Source organism: Helianthus annuus, chromosome 15 (genome assembly GCF_002127325.2).
Source record: "Helianthus annuus cultivar XRQ/B chromosome 15, HanXRQr2.0-SUNRISE, whole genome shotgun sequence".
Classification (NCBI taxonomy): Eukaryota; Viridiplantae; Streptophyta; class Magnoliopsida; order Asterales; family Asteraceae; genus Helianthus; species Helianthus annuus.
Window position 1 is genome coordinate 70,706,768 of NC_035447.2, and position 16,837 is coordinate 70,723,604.

Below are 16,837 nucleotides of genomic sequence, written 5' to 3' on the forward strand. Positions count from 1 at the left end.
GGGGCCGAGGGCCGTGACAGGAAAAGGTGGTATCAGAGCCACTGTTTTAAGCTTATCACTGATTTAAGCCTATTACAGTAATTAAGGAATACCTAAGAATTTCTAATTGCCATTCTGTGAATATGTGTTTTATTAACTGATTAATTATTAGTTACAGTATGGGTAAACAAAGACTTTCTGCCATCTACCACAAATTAGATACTGCACCCAAAGAAAAAGGAACCTCTTCCTCAAAATACCCAGCAGATCTGGAAGAAGGGATTTTTGTCCGTAAAGCACAATATGAAAATCCTCTTACCCCAGAGAAAAGAAATTCGATTATTAGGAAAAGTCAGAAACCCCAATTCAAGAAAGTGAGGTTTAATCCAGAAATCCAGGAAATAGGCAATAATCCACCTTGGGAAGACAAATTAGATGAAAAATGGGCAAATCTTTATATGCTAGCTACCGTAGCAGAGAATGCAAACCTCTAAACTACCAATAAGCCTGATCTAGTAGAAAATTACTACTCCGTAAATAAATAAATCCTAGTGTGTTTTAAATTTTCCGTTATGCTTTGTAAAATTAGTCTTTCGATATGCAATAAAACTAAATGTTTGTTTAGATTTCCTTATAAGATTTTAACTTAGCATTCTGTGCATTTTGCATATATGCTAAACAGCATGAGTGAGCTATCTGAAGCATTTCAGAATCTCAATCTATACCCAGTACCAATCGAAGTCTCTCACGACTTTACTGGTTATTTTGCTGATGTGGAGGAACCCCTGGAATTTCAAGCTCCACCTCCGGAAAAAGCAAAGCAAAAGAAAAGAAGAAGATATGTAGGATGGAGGAAAGTACGCATGCGGAGGCCAACCACTAGGAAACTCCCCAAAGTAGAAAACCCTATGGACAAAGGAAAGGGAATCGAGACCGGAGAGAGTTCTAAGCCAGCAGAGATAGAAATCAGAGAAAATTTTAGGCAAAAGGGAATAGAAATAGGAGAGAGTTCTAAACAAACTGAAGAAATCACATTTCAGGAAGAAATAGACCGTCTATTGGCAAATTGTGATGTCATCAGCCCTATTAACAATAATCTTTTCCCTTATCCAGCCGAACACCAACTTCCCGTAAATCTGGAACCAGCTATTCCGGACCCTCTAATCCACACTCGACCTTTAGGTGAAATGGAAGAATGGTGGACGAATGACTGGCAATTTCAAAACATAAGCAATAGTCCTTATACCTTCCTTCCTCAATTTGATCCAGAACCTATCACCAATCCTCCAATGAGCAACGAAAACTTAGCCGAACTTCGTCAGTTCGGTGAAGAGCTGATAGGTACAGGGAATAGGATCCGGGAAATGGGGGAACAAATCTCCTGGAAATACGACGAGAGGGAGTGTCGCTACTAAACTGCCAGTTGACCAAAGAATAGTGGGGTTGGGAAGTATGTCTGTATAATAACAGTAGTAGTAAAATATAACTCTGTAAAATAGGAAATAAAACATTGTAAGATAAACAGTGTGTATGAATGCCTATATAATCTATATAAAAAAATAGAAGTCGAGAAAATCGACAATTTTGGCTATATATGCATGTTGTAAAAGTTGTGTGTATTTGATTATCAATTACTTGACACTAATAAGCTATACTTGCAATAATAAACAGATGGAAAACGCTAATGAACCAGTAAATGAGGTAAACCAATCTGAGCAAAATCAGGAAAACCAATATATGACTAGACAAGATATCGAAAATATTGTTGCTCAAGGGATAGCTAATGCTATTCCAGCAATTATGGCTGCTGCACAGAAACCTGCTGAATCTCAACAAATCATTCCTATTAAACGTACTCCAGAAGATAACAACAGTAACAGTATAAATGGAGGCGGCAATCGTGACGATAATAATCCACGACAGGCCCCACTCACTAAGAAAATGAAAGTTGCAACTCCTGGTTGCACTTACAAAGAATTCCTTGCCTGTAAACCAGCAGAATTTGCAGGTAATGAAGGCGCAACTGCAACACTGCGTTGGTTAGAGAAAACCGAAGCAGTAATTGCAATAAGTAAATGTGCCGAAGAAGATCAGGTCATGTATGCGTCAAATTTGTTCAAAGTAGGGGCGCTAGAATGGTGGAACACAGTATTACAAGCAAAAGGAAGAAGGATGGCCTATGCTATGAACTGGGAAGAGTTTAAGAATCTTGTAGAAAGAAAATATTGTCCTAAGTATGAAAAAGAACAAATGGCAAATAAGTTCCTAAATCATCGTATGACGGGTGTAGATTGTCGCGGTTATACTTCGACATTCTTTGAATATGCTAGAGTAGTACCAACACTGGCTTCGCCAGAACCGGTACTCATTTCCCGCTATATTTGGGGACTAATTAGTGAAATCCATAACATCGTTAAGGCTGTGAGACCTCGCACTATAGACGATGCTGTGGAATTAGCTAATACCCTAACTGATGAACTGGTGCGCACAAGATAAGAAGATCGAAAGAAGGATTTGGCTCAAAAGATTACCCAAGGATTTCGTATGGGTAATAATAAGAAAAGAGGAACAGGACAATTCTCAAATCTTCCTTTTTGTAGAAATTGTAGAAAGAAACACTTTGGAAGATGCAATGTGACCTGCAATTTTTGCAAAATGATAGGACATCATGAGGAAGATTGTAGGAAAAAGACCAGGATCTGCTATAACTGCGGAGAAGCTGGGCATTTCAAACCCGAATGTCCTAAATTGGTTAAACCAGCAGATAACAAAAGCAAACCAGCTGACGGAGCTACTAAGAAGAATGCCAGAGCATTCCAGCTGACCACCCAGGAAGTAGAACTCATTCCAGATGTGATAGCTGGTACGTTCTTAGTTCATGACGTGTTTGGAAAAGTATTATTTGACTCTGGTGCAAACCAAAGCTTTATCAATACTTCATTCTGCCAAGCTCTTAATTTACCCTTAACCACCCTTAGGCAGATTTTTATAGTCGAAACGGCAGGTGGGAATTCTGTTAACGTAAATAAGGTTTTGCAAGAAGGAAAGATAGAACTATTAGGCCATAAGTTTTCTGCCAACCTGTTACCTATGAAATTAGCCGGATTCGATGTGGTGTTAGGAATGGATTGGTTGGTAGCCAACCATGCTCGAATCCTGTGTGATAAGAATTCCGTAGAAATTCGTACCCCTACAGGAGAAGTAATTTTAATTACAGGAGATAAACCTCGAAAGCCACTGAAATTCATTTCAGTAATGAAGTTGGCTAGTTATTCATGAAAACAAGAATTAGTGTATATGATATCCGTAATCATTAACACTAAAAGTAAGAAACTTCAGGACATCCCTGTAGTCTCAGAATACCCAGATGTTTTTCCAGAAGAATTACCTGGGTTACCACCCGATAGAGAAGTAGAGTTTAGAATTCATCTCAATAGCCAAGGCACCTTATCGATTAGCACCCACCGAAATGCTAGAACTGAAAAAGCAGTTAGATGAATTACTAAGCAAAGGATTTATACAACCTAGTTCATCCCCTTGGGGAGCACCAGTGTTGTTTGTGAAAAAGAAAGATGGATCGATGAGGATGTGTATCGATTATAGGGAACTAAAGAAGGTTACAATTAAGAATCGATACCCATTACCTAGGATTGACGATCTTTTTGATCAACTCCAAGGCGCTAGGTATTTTTCTAAGATAGACTTAAGATCCGGATATCACCAGCTGAAAGTACAAGAAGAAGACATACCTAAAACTGCTTTCAGAACTAGGTATGGCCATTATGAGTTTACAGTCATGCCCTTTGGATTAACAAATGCTCCAGCAGCATTTATGGACATGATGAATCGGATCTGTAAACCATACTTGGATAAATTTGTAATCGTTTTCATCGATGATATACTTATTTATTCTAAAAGTCAGGAAGAACATTGTGAACACCTACATGCACTCTTAACTTTGTTAAGAAAGGAAAAGCTTTACGCCAAATTCTCGAAGTGTGAATTCTGGCTGCAAGAAGTACAATTTTTAGGTCACATGGTGAATCCCGAAGGAATTCACGTAGATCCTGCTAAAATAGAAGCAATCACCAAATGGAAGGTCCCGTAAACAGCTATGGAAATTAGAAGCTTTCTAGGCTTAGCTGGATACTATAGACGCTTTATTAATAATTTTTCCAAAATAGCTGTACCTTTGACCAAGCTCACCTATAAAGCAATTAAGTTTGAATGGGGACCTAAACAAGAAGAAGCTTTTAAAATCTTAAAGCAAAGATTGACAAATGCTCCAATTTTAGCCTTGCCAGAAGGAACAGAAGATTTTGAAGTATATTGTGATGCTTCAAAATTAGGATTTGGATGTGTACTGATGCAACGCAAGAAGGTAATTGCGTATGCCTCCAGGCAATTGAAGAAGCACGAGGAAAATTATACGACTCATGACTTGGAGTTAGGAGCCATAATTTTTGCCCTTAAAATTTGGAGACATTATCTGTATGGAAGTAAATTTACTGTTTATACAGATCATAAAAGTCTAAAGTACATATTTGGGCAAAAAGAGTTAAATGTGAGGCAAAGAAGATGGATGGAAATCCTAAGCGATTACGACTATGATATTCAATATAACGAGGGAAAGGTAAACCTAGTTGCAGACGCCTTAAGTCGTAAGTATCATGAGAAGCAACGACGAGTTCGTATGCTTAGATTAAATCTACAATTAGATTTAATGGAACAATTGAAGAAAGTGCAGGAAACAGCAATCAAGGACAATGCTGAAAGAATGAAAGGTTATGTAAAGGAACTCGAGCAAGGAAATGATTGAATTTGGAGATTCCACAAGAAACGAATTTGGGTACCTAAGCAAGGAGGATTAAGAAATAAGATTTTAGAAGAAGCTCATAAATCTAGGTATACCATACACCCAGGTAACAATAAGATGTACCAAGATTTAAGGAATAATTTCTGGTGGATGGGAATGAAAAAGGATATAGCTAGTTATGTATCTAAGTGTCTTACTTGTTCACAAGTTAAGGCAGAACACCAGAAACCTTCAGGGTTACTCCAGCAATTGGAAATGCCTGTTTGGAAATGGGAACTAATAACTATTGTTAGTGCATTTATGTCTATAGCCTTTGTCAATCCGAGCCGTAGCGAGAAACAGAAGAAAACGAGATTTATATTGTAATATTAGAGATAGATAGTCAAATAGGCAAGGTGGCATAATTGTAATAATGAGAAACCTCATTAAAAGCCAAGGCCTATAAATAAGAGACTTTATGTTAGATTAGAAACTTTTGCTCATTTGACATTTAGACAGCTCTAGATCTAGAGAGAGATTCTAGAGAGAGAAAGTGATTCAAGGTGCTTGTTCCTGTTAGATTTCTAATAGAATCACGTTTATATTACATCGTGTGTGTTAGGTCGCGTTCGTGTACGGATTCCGCACGTTATACGTTCGTTTGGCAATCGTTTCGGAGTCAAAACTGGTCCTACAAGTGGTATCAGAGCAGGAGCTCGATTGCACTGATCCAACACACATTTCCGCTCATGATTTCATCGATTTCAGATCCGGATTTCATCTATTTCTTCATTTTTTTCATATTTTTCACGTTTTTACTGATTTTCGTCAAATTGAACGGGATTTTACGGTCCGAATCGGCTAAATTTTTGATATGTTGTGCGAAAACACCTGATCTATAACCCTACCAAGTTTCAGAATGAAACTCCTAGCCGTTTAGGAGAAATCGAAGGTTTCAGTCTGATTTCACGTCAAAATTGCAGGTTTCGCTTTTGTGGTTGTGGTTTCGCTCGTAGGTTCCGCTCATATGGTCATTTTTGAGGTTCCGCTCATCAGGTTTCGCTCATAGGACACTTAGTTTCGCTCTTGTGTCACCAAAGTTGAAGGGTTTCGCTCCAATGACCAAGTAGTTCCGCTCGTTTGTCAACAAATACTAGTTTCGCTTTTATGAACAAAAATCATAGTTTCGCTCCAACGGTCCAATAAAATCAATTGTCGGCCATGAGATTTTGACAGACTCTATGTGCTTCGACTGAATACACTCGAATGGTCCAATCATGTTCATTTAACGAATTAAATGTGTCTGCCATGTTTAATATTCGATTCAATCAATGTTTGAGGTCCAATCAGAAGCTTTAATGATGACGACTCATTAATAAATAGACAAACAATTATCGATACAACCAGAAGCTTTAATGATGTCGGCTCATTAATAAATAGTCAAACAATTATCGATACACTCAGAATTGGCGGCCCAGTCAGAATTACATGTGATCATTTTTTGTGGATATTTGCGGCCCAATCAAGTTTTTGGTTTAGTGGATATTTGCAGCCCATGTGCGGTTAAGTGTCAATAATCTACCGGTCCTATCACATGTTTTGAATAAAAGAAGAGGCCCAATCATAAGAATCCACTTAACAAATCGGTCCTTTGTGTTTGTCGTTTTGTTTTTGGTTTCAACAGCCCGTGTGAAACATTCAAGGTTTGGATAAAAAGTGAGTATATCGGCCCAATCACAAAATCGAGTTGTCTGTTGCCGTTGCTGTTATCATTACAAAAAAATAAGCCCAATCATAGTAATTGGTTGTTATCACGGCCCAATCACATTTTACATAACAACTGTTTGTCGACCATTTAAACGTGTCATCAAGTATAGCGGCCCAATCATATATTGTCGAATATTATAATTGATTGTTTGGTTCAAGGATTACATGTGAACAAGTGTCCATTCATTTAATCAGCCCAATCAGAAATTGTTGTCGGCCCATGTGTTGTTAAAGTTCAAAAGAGGTGGTCCAGTTCATTTGAACCTTGTCAGGTCATTGGAAAAGGTTGTTTGAATTTGATCTGGGTCATAGCACTTCATACGGTTTGATAACTTAAATCTCAGTTCGCATCAAGTTTAGTCCGCACAGTGTGTCAACCTTTAGTCTGCACAGTCTGTCAACCTTCAGTCTGCACAGAATATTCACCAGTTCGAGTATTATTTTGATTCAGTTGTTTGATAAGTGTTTAAACTGATAAGTGTTTGTTTGTTTGTTGATTCAAGGTAATTCGAGATATTCAAGGTAATTCAAGAAGTTCGCATCATGGCTGAAGAATTCTACAACACGTTTTTCAACGCGTTCACATCCGATTCTTCCGAAACAACAACTGTTACACCAAAGACCATCACGAAAGCCATCAATGAGAACATCAAGCATGATAACTTCTACGGAACACACTCAAAGCCACCAACTCTGGAAAGCATTGAAGATTATACCTGGTGGAAAGAACGTTTTCTCAACTGGGCGAAGGCGTATGCTTATGAAAGCTGGTTTTGTCTGGAGTTTGGATACGAAAAGCCAAAAGATGATAAAGGCGAAGAACTACCATTCAAGAGATTTACCAGAGAAGATAAATTTGAGTTTGCTGCCGAACAAAGAATGATTGCATTGATCCAGTTAGCAATTAGGAATGATATATTTGCATTGCTCACTCATGATGGATCGTCAAAGTCAGTTTGGGAAGCTTTACGAGTTAAAGCTGAGGGGGGAAAACAAATTAGAAAAAATAAAATTGCGTTACTTAAAAAAGAATTTGATCTATTTGACAATATAAAAGGAGAGACAGTGAGACAAATGATAGAGAGATTCTGTCACCTCAAAATCGAACTTGAACGTTTTAAAATTGACAAAACAAGAGAGGAACTTATTGATAAAGTCATTGAAGCGTTACCACGAGCAGATCAGTGGCAAACGTTTGTTTTCATCTTAAAAAATGATGCTTCATATGATGAAATTTCTCTTGATTCTTTGTTTGAAAAGATTGAAAGTCATGATCTGTAGTTACAAAAGCAAAGCAAGATGACTGGTTCTTCACATCAACAGAATGTGGGCTTGTATTACAAAGGCAGTGTACCTTCTGATAAAGGCGTTGGTTCACCAAAAACAGCATTTAGTGGTGAGAAGATGATAGAACCACAAACAACGTCGACAAGTCATCATTCTGGATATCATTCATCTTCAAAGTCAAGTTATGATGAAACTGAAGAGATTCTGTGCAACATTGCTCTCAAATTGAAGAATTCTCCTGCAATGAGCATCAATGCAGCAAAGCAGCAAATGAGTTTCCTTGCATCTGCTCTGGAGTCATATGAAGGTCTTGTAGCTGGCAAAATTGGAAATTCCGAATTGACCAAAGAAGACTACGACCAGATTGATCCGGAAGAGATGGAGCTCATTGACATCCGTTGGTGTTTAGCTAGTTGTATTCGCAGAGCTCAGAGGTATATGGAGATTACTGGGAAACAATCTCTTGGAGGAGCATCAACAAAGCTTGGATTCGATAAATCCAAGGTGACCTACTTTAGATGCAAGCAAAAAGGTCATTTCAAAAGAGAATGTAGAAATTCTGAAGTTGCTAAAGGAAATGAACATCCTTTCAATGATGACTATTATCGAAAAGCGATTTATCATCGAAGCAGAGAAGAGCCAAAGTTGATTGAAGATAAACCAAAAGAAAAATCAAGAGCTTGTGCTGTAATTTACGAGGATGAAGGTTTTGACTGGAGCACAGTTCTTCTAGATGAAGATCGTCCTAAAGATCCTCCTGTAACAGCTCATGGCAGAAAAGCATCAAAGGCTCCGCATTATGTTTTTGTTGCTGAAGTTCAAGATGAAAACAAAGACAAAGACACTGCTGAAATCCGTGAAGAAAAAGTTGAGATCAAAGAGAGAACTCGAGAAGAGATCTTGAGTGAGAAGACTTACAGAGAAAGAAACGTGGTCTACAACAGATTGGATGACATGCAGGAAGAGTATGAAAGTGCTGTCAGCAACAGAAGATGGGATAAGAAGAGAGAGAGTGTTACTACAACAGAGAAGGTGAACCGGTTGTTCCAAAGAAAGACATTGCTGATGCAACAAATACAAGACCAACGGTAGTAGCTGGGTTGGTTAGGCAAAAGGGTTGAAGGATTCAACTTTTCCTAACGCAGGTCGTGGGGTCCCCCCACGTTTGCAAGACGTGGAAGGAGGTTTACTAGTTTATTGTTGTTATTTGCTAAAGATCCTTTTCTGAAATGTACTCAGATTCGGAAGTGGTAGCAAATGGAATGTGTGTGGTGGATGTGAAAAGGAGTGACTTGTATGTAAGCAAGTACTCCACATGAATGACCAGAGATTAGAGAATCAGAGCTGGCCAGGAGATGTTTTCTGAAGTAAATGAAGTGTCAATTTATAAGAGAAGACATCTCCCGTAGTAGAATGTATTGGACTAGTAACCTTGCTTGCAGTGGAGGGTTTCCCCTTTCGGGGGTTAAAGGCTTTTGACCCCTGGATAATAGCGTGCATTGTGCAGACCTGCTTTGCTTTTGCGGCTATGGGTTGCTGAAGCGATCTCCGGATGTGACTGGCCACTGTTTCCGCCTCGCTTTTCCCATCTCACAGCTTTTCAACCATTGAACCGTTTAACCATTTGAGCATTTACATATTTAGTCATTTTATTTAGTCTTGGGCTACTCCTACAAAACCGCCACCCTATCAACTGCCATACATCAATCAAATCAATTGTCAGTTATTTAAAATTCAAATTCAAATATTAACTGCCATTTCCTTCCTTCTCTAAGGTTAGTTTCGGTTTCCTTTACACCTTGCATTCTTCATTTTCTGTTTTTCAAAAATGGGTGCTCGTAAGGACTTAGCCAAATCTTTTTCTCGGTTAACACAAGAGGAGGTAGATTTATTTTGTATGGAATATGGTATTGATAGAAAATTTAACCCAATTGCTCCTGCTTGTGATGTTCCTGTTGATAAACCGATCCCCGGTTCGATTGCCCTTTACTGCCGTCATTTTCAATTTTCGAATCTTCGTTATCCCTTTTCGTTTTTTGTTTTGAAGTTGTTGGAGTATTATCGGGTTTCTTTTGGGCAAGTTCATCCGAAGGGGATGGCTAGGGTTTTGCATTTTGAGGTTTTGTGTCGTGCTCTTGGATATGATCCTTCCTTGTTGCTCTTTCGGCGGTTTTTCCGTTTGGCCAAGAATGGCGACTGGTTCACCTTTGAAACATCAAAGGTTGATTCTTGCCTCATCTCGTCTATGGTTACAACACTTGGGACCTGGAAGGATCGCTTTTTCTGGGTTTCCGAGTCTATTATTCCTTTCAAGATGGTGTGGAGGCATCCGGATGCTGTTCTCAATGATCTGGAGCCCTTTGAATCTGAATTGAATGATGCTTTTCTTACAGCCATCCGGGGGTGCCCTTCGAGGGTTCGTCCCTTCCCTGAACATTTATTAGTTCTTTTAGGGGTTAGTAACATTTGGGGGAAAGCCGATCGGGATCCGGTACTAATGAGAAATGGCGTGGGTATGCATTTTCCCTTTTTGCCTTTTTTGCATTTTTTCTGACTTATGACTTATTTGCTTTTGTTTTGTTTTTTCTTGTCATGTCTGCTTTGGATTTTATCAAAAGTGATGATACTTCTGATGTTGTATTTGGGGATGCTCCGTCTGTTCCTGGTGAGAATGTTGTGGTTAGAACTGTTGAGCAAAGGTTTGAGGGCACAGGTTATGTTAGTGTTGCCAATGTCAAGGGTTTTTCTAAGTCCAACGCTCCCAAGTCTTCGACCCACCGATCTTCTCGTCGGTTGTTGAAAGCTGGTCCTCAATCCACTTCTACTGAACCAGTGTACTTGCGTGATGATATTGAAGTTTCGGAAGATCAAGGTGGTGAAGCAGGTGCTGAGAAGGATAAAGAATTAGTTGTTCATGGTAAAAAGGTTCCAGGCAAGAAGGTTGTTGCTACCCCTGTTCAGGAATCTTCAAGCAGGGACGTTGAAGGGTTAGATCCGGAAGGGATTTATGTGCCTACTTGGTTGGTGAAGAATGATGACAACTTCAAAGATACTACTGTTTGTGAGGATGCTCTTAGTCACATTGCTCCTCCTTCAGTGCACAAGACCATTGCTGGGATGGATGATGACTTGATGTTGTCTCGGATGATTTTGAGTACTTGCAACCTTGCTGCTATGCTTCCTCAAGGTATTGCCCGTTTTCGTCAAAGGATGCAGGAATATGAAGAATTTTCCAAGAAGAAGGATAAGATGAAATCCTCCATGGGCTCGATGAAAAAGGAGATAGCTGGTTTTGCCGAGAAAGAAGCAGCACGGGAGAAGAAGGTTAGTGACTTGAAGAAGATGCATGAGATTGAGATGGGTGATTTGAAAAAGAGTTTTGAGGCTAACTTATTGAAGTTAAAAGCTGACCGGGAGACTTTGGCTGTTCAGCAACAGGCTTTTTGTGAGGAGAAAGAGGGGTTGAAGGCTTCAGTTGCTCGTTCTACCGCTGACAATCAGTGGTTAATTGAGCAAGGTTTCCAGCAGGTTGTTACTTATCTTTTACATTCCAAGGAGTTCAATTCTGCCCTTAGCGATGTTTATACTAAGCTTCTCAACCTGGGGAAACACCAAGGCCTCATTGCTGGTTATAAGCTTCATGAATCCGGCCATCCTTTGGAGAAGTCACCTCTATTTCGTCCCGAGGCTTCTGACGTTTTTAAAGGCTCCGTTGAGCAAATGGAGAAACTGACCTATCCTTACATCCATCGAGTGTCTGCTTGTTTTGGTAAGCCTCTTACTGTGTTGCAGGACCTGAAACCGGAGGGCCTAAATGAAAAAGTTTGTGCCGAAATCTTGGGTTCTCTTTCAAGGAAGAGATCCTATTCGGGGGATAGTGATGATACCCTTTCAGGTCAGCCGGATGTTCCTAAGGATGCAAGCTTGGAGGCTTCAGCGGTGGGGGGTGATGGAAGTTTAAAGACTAAGAAGCTGAAGAAAACAAAGAAGACCAAGGGCGAAGGTTCTGGAGTTTCCAAGTCTGTTGATTCTTAATTCGTAGCTTTCTTAGCACTAAAAACAATTTATGGTTTGTAACCCTTAAACAAAATTAGGTTTTCAGGGACCCTTAAGGTTCCTGTTGGTTGTGTTGAAGGCCTGTGTGGCCGTTTGAACAATGGTAGTGTTGGATCTGAGTTTGATTTAGATTGTATTTTGTGTTTGAAATTAAGATGAAAGTGGATGAGTGTGCAGCGGAATTAAGATGAAAACAAACTTTGCATACAATCAAACGAGAGTAATACTTTGATCAAACATCTTTACATAATGAACCGAAAGATTGAATTTATTTCAACAACGATTACAATGATTGATGAATGAATGCAAACTCCCCCTCAGCCAGAGCTCAGTTGTTTGTTTGTGCAAAGAAGACGAATGATGCAAAAGAGCTAATAGAACAATACAAAGTACTGAACTATTTATAGGCACTTGCAAACTACTGAGCATCTTAGCTGACGTCACCATGAAAGTGACATCTAACCTCCTAACAAACTCTAACCTCTGATCTATACAGACACTGCTTGTGTTAACTACTGCTAATACATTCTATTACAAAACAGATTTTAGAACAGCTGTTGCAACCTTCTACTGCTGTGAACCCAGCAACACTTGTCCGGATTAGCAGTGCTTGACTCAAAGCAGTAGATTGAATCAGCAGGACTTTAGTCTTCCATCAGATCTTTTACTTGAGCAGCAGTTGTAGGTCAGCACTTTGCAAGATCAGCAGATAGGAGGTCATCAGTTGTTGTAATCACTTTCAAGGGGAGAGACTTGTATGTAAACATCTGCTTATTCTGGATCCACTGCTCTGATCCAGTTTTGGCTTTAATTATCTGTTCCTCTGATAGGGTTCAATCCCAACAGTTAGATTTGCAAGTTACTAGGACTTGCCTTAACTTATGTTTGGAAGTCTTTTAGGGCCTTCTTTGACATGGTATGATGTCTTAACCTTCCAAGCCTTTTGGCTGTTTGTTAGTAGGTTGAAGCCTTTAGGGTTTCGAGTTGTTACTCGGGTGGCTTGAAGCCTTGAAGGCTTCTTAGACTTGTGGCCTGACTTGGTTTGTATCTTTGTGATTTTTGTCCAAGTGACCATCACCAATTTTCTTGCTTCCATCTGGCAGAGGGATCTTTTTGGTCATATTTGAGTTTTCTGGTGCAATGTAGAGGCCATCCTCTATTCCCTTTCTTCTCCATTCCTGAATTTTCTCCCCCTTTTTGGCATTATCTTCGGGAAGTTTATCAATGAAGAAAACTGGTGGAGGAGCAATGCCAGTGGTGTGCAGGATCTGAGATTTGAGAGCCTTTAGATCTGCCTGGGTGTTTTTGAATCTTGACTCCATTGCATTTCGCAGCTGTTGAACATGTTTTTCATGTTGCTGATCTGCTATTTTTGCTTGTTGATGGAGAAAAGGTTGAAATAGATTCCAGAGCTCTTTGGTAGCAGATGCCTGTTGTGGAGCAGGTGCTGGAGATGGAACAGCAGTAGATTGTACCTTTTGTACTTGTAACAACTGTTGTAGCATATCTTTGAGTTCTGCAACAGAGTTATCAAGTTTTTCAACACGAGCCGTCAATTTCTGGTACTTTAGACCATCACCCAACTTAATGGGATCATCTGATTTCCCACTAACAGTGGTTTTATCAGTGGTTGAAGTAGGGAGTTTACTCCAAACATTAACCACTGATGCCCCTTTTTCTTGGTACTGGGTTCTTCTTCCTTCAACACTTGACAACCTTTTGATGTTGCCAGTAGGATAAATAAGTCCACTGGTGGTTGACAGAGGTGCTATAAAAGGAATTGCCTCCAAGGAAGTCTTATTGATGTAACCACTGTCCAACTGTAAACCAGTGGGTTCAACAGTTGTAGTGGCTGCTTCACTTGGATTACCACCAAGAGTTACTTGTAACTCAAGGGGTTTAACCTCCTCAGGTTGTGTTGGTGGGTTAGCAAAGAATGATACATCAGGCTCAGTCAATTGTTGAGGTATATTCTCATTAACAGGTGATTGAGAAGGACTGGGTAATGCCTGGTTCAAATCAATTGCATCCAACACAAGTTGTGTTTATGGTGGAATTGTGGATGTGATGGTGGGTGTAGAAAAAGGATTTGCCCCGGGCATTGAGCTGTGGATGATGGAAACGAGTGTATCCAGAGCATCATAATGTGGTGGCCCTTTGTGTACAACCTCTTCTTTTTGTGAAGAAGCAGGAGGAGTTATGGTTATGGGTTGAGATATTTGTACCAACTGCTGTGAGGAAGGAGCAGCAGTGGTGTCTTGTGACATTTGTGTTGTCACAGGCATTAACTCTGGTATCTCATCCTCCAGAGATGCCGTTTTGATTGGTTTGGGGGGGGGGGGGGGTTGATTTTTCTTTTTGTATAGCCTTTTGGGATTGGTAGGTGTGGGTTTCAAAATAGTTGGTCTGCTGCTTTGATCACCTAGAGCAGTAGGCTCAGCAGCAGATACCTGAGGAGCAGTGGTAGCTGCTAAATTCTGCTCAGGCACCCCTGCTTGTGTTTTGCAAGGTGCTAACATTCGTGAAAAAGTTTCAGATGTTAGGCAGTTTATTACAGTTATCTCACCTTGGTTTATTAAAGCTAAATCATCCTTACTGAATTTCTTTGCAAAATAGTAACTTAAAAACCTTGGAAACAGTAAGAATGATTTGGTTTCAACATTATTAACCAAATCTTTAAAGATTTCCCGAGAATAGTTAAAATTTTCTTCTTGAAGAATTGCATATCCCAGATTTTGAATCTTTATAAGGATCTCATTAAAAGAAGTGGTTTTGTTTGAAACACATAGTAGGAGGGTATGAAATAGGAATCTTGTTGCAGGAGGAAAATAACCTTTTTCTAAGGTAAGCTTCTTCATCATTGTGGCTTCATACCCTCGTTCAATGAAGTCAATGTGCAACTCGTTTTTAGTGAAGGAAGTTTTACCTGCCTGATCATCGAGTTGAAAGACTTCGAAGATGGATTGTGGTGTGATTTGGACAGCTTTACCCTTTATAGAAGAATGAATGGTGGTTGCAATGTCTCCTTGTTTTTCAAGGGTTGCATTCTTCCAAAACTCCCTTTGGGTCGCCAAATAGATTGGTGCATCGGCGGTGAACAAATTTTTGTACTTTGATTTTGCCATGATGTTGATGATGGAATCGAAAACATCGGTGGTTCCTGGTTTTGTTAGAAGACCCAGGAGATTGTGAGATGATTTGTATGGAATTTCAGTGGAAGTTGCCTTTTGAGAGGCTGTTTTCGATGATGATTTGGATGAGGGTTTTGCAGATGGCTTCGATTTTGTCATTTTTGAAACGAATGATCGAAGAAATTTGTGAGAAATGAGAAGAAAAACTGCTTTGAGAGGAGAATTTTTAAGAATTCAATTCGACAGTAAAACCCTGTTTTGATGGTGAGTGGGGGATTTTATGGGAAGAAAGTGAATGCTGACGTGGCAGCCGTTACAAAAGGTCTGACTGCTATGTACTGCCCACGTGACAACCCCTGGTGAAAAATGAAGGACAGTACTTTGATTAAAGCAACTGATGAAGGCAGTGGTAAGGAAGCAGTGGATGATTTTCACTATCAGTGGATAGCATATCAGTGGATAAGACACTGCTTTTGTACAACAGAGGTTATCAAGAAATGAGAGAACATAGATTGCCTTTCAGCAGTGGGCAGGCTTTTTGAAGTAGAGCAGACTTTTGAACAATCAGTGGTTATGGCAGACTTTTAAGGATTTTAATGAAATTTTCATTTTTAGCAATTTTCAAGGATGGATTTTTGATTTTCTGAAAACATTTTGTTGCTTTTATTCATAGAAAAACAAGATGTTGCTTGTTATTCCATGTTTAGCATCCCAATCCTAGAGACCAGACTTTCAAAAGTGGCTGTATCAAGTGCTTTTGTGAGCACATCTGCCAGCTGGTCTTTAGTTGGGACATGATGCAGAGAAATCAAACCTTTTTCAAAGCAATCCCTCACAAAGTGATGTCTGATGTCGATGTGCTTTGTGGTAGAGTGGGCAACTGGATTTTTGATGATATTTTCCGCTACCTGGCTGTCCAACATGAGTGGTGTCTTTAAGGCAGTGATACCAAAATCCAGTAACTGATTTTGAAGCCACAGGAGTTGGGCTGTACAGCTTGCAGCAGCAATGTATTCAACCTCAGCAGTAGATGTTGAAACTGCTGCTTGCTTTTTGCTTTGCCAAGAAACTAAGCAATCACCTAGAAACTGGCACCCTCCTGAAGTGGACTTCCTTGTGGTGTGACATCCAGCAAAGTCACTGTCTGAAAAACCTGAAAGCTTGATATTCCCATTAGCTGGATACCAGATACCAAGTGTGGGAGCACCTTTTATGTATCTGAGAATCCTTTTTACAGCAATGAGATTTGATTTTCTGGGAGCTGATTGACTTCTTGCACAGACACTTGTTGCAAACATGATGTCTAGTCTAGATGCAGTTAGGTACAATAAAGACCCAATCATGCTTCTATAAAGTGTTTGGTCAATCAGCTCATCCTTTTCATCAGAGATGACCAGCTTATTTGTTGCCATGGGTGTGCTGCATGGTTTACAATCATTCATATCAAATTTGGTTAAAAGTTCTTTAGCATATTTGCTTTGATGAATGAAAGTTCCATTTTGCAATTGCTGTACTTGGAGACCAAGAAAGCATTGCAGCTCACCCATTGCACTCATTTCAAACTCAGCTGTCATGAGTTCTCTAAACTCTTCACACATTTTGGTGCATGTGCTTCCAAAAATAATGTCATCCACATAAATTTGGACAATCATTAAATCTTTCCCTCTCCATTTAAGAAACAGTGTTTTATCAATGGTACCTCTTTTGAAACCATTTGAGAGTAGAAAGTTGGAAAGAGTTTCATACCAGGCCCTTGGTGCTTGTTTCAAGCCATACAAGGCTTTGTTTAGCCTGTAGACATGATCAGGATAAAATGGATCCT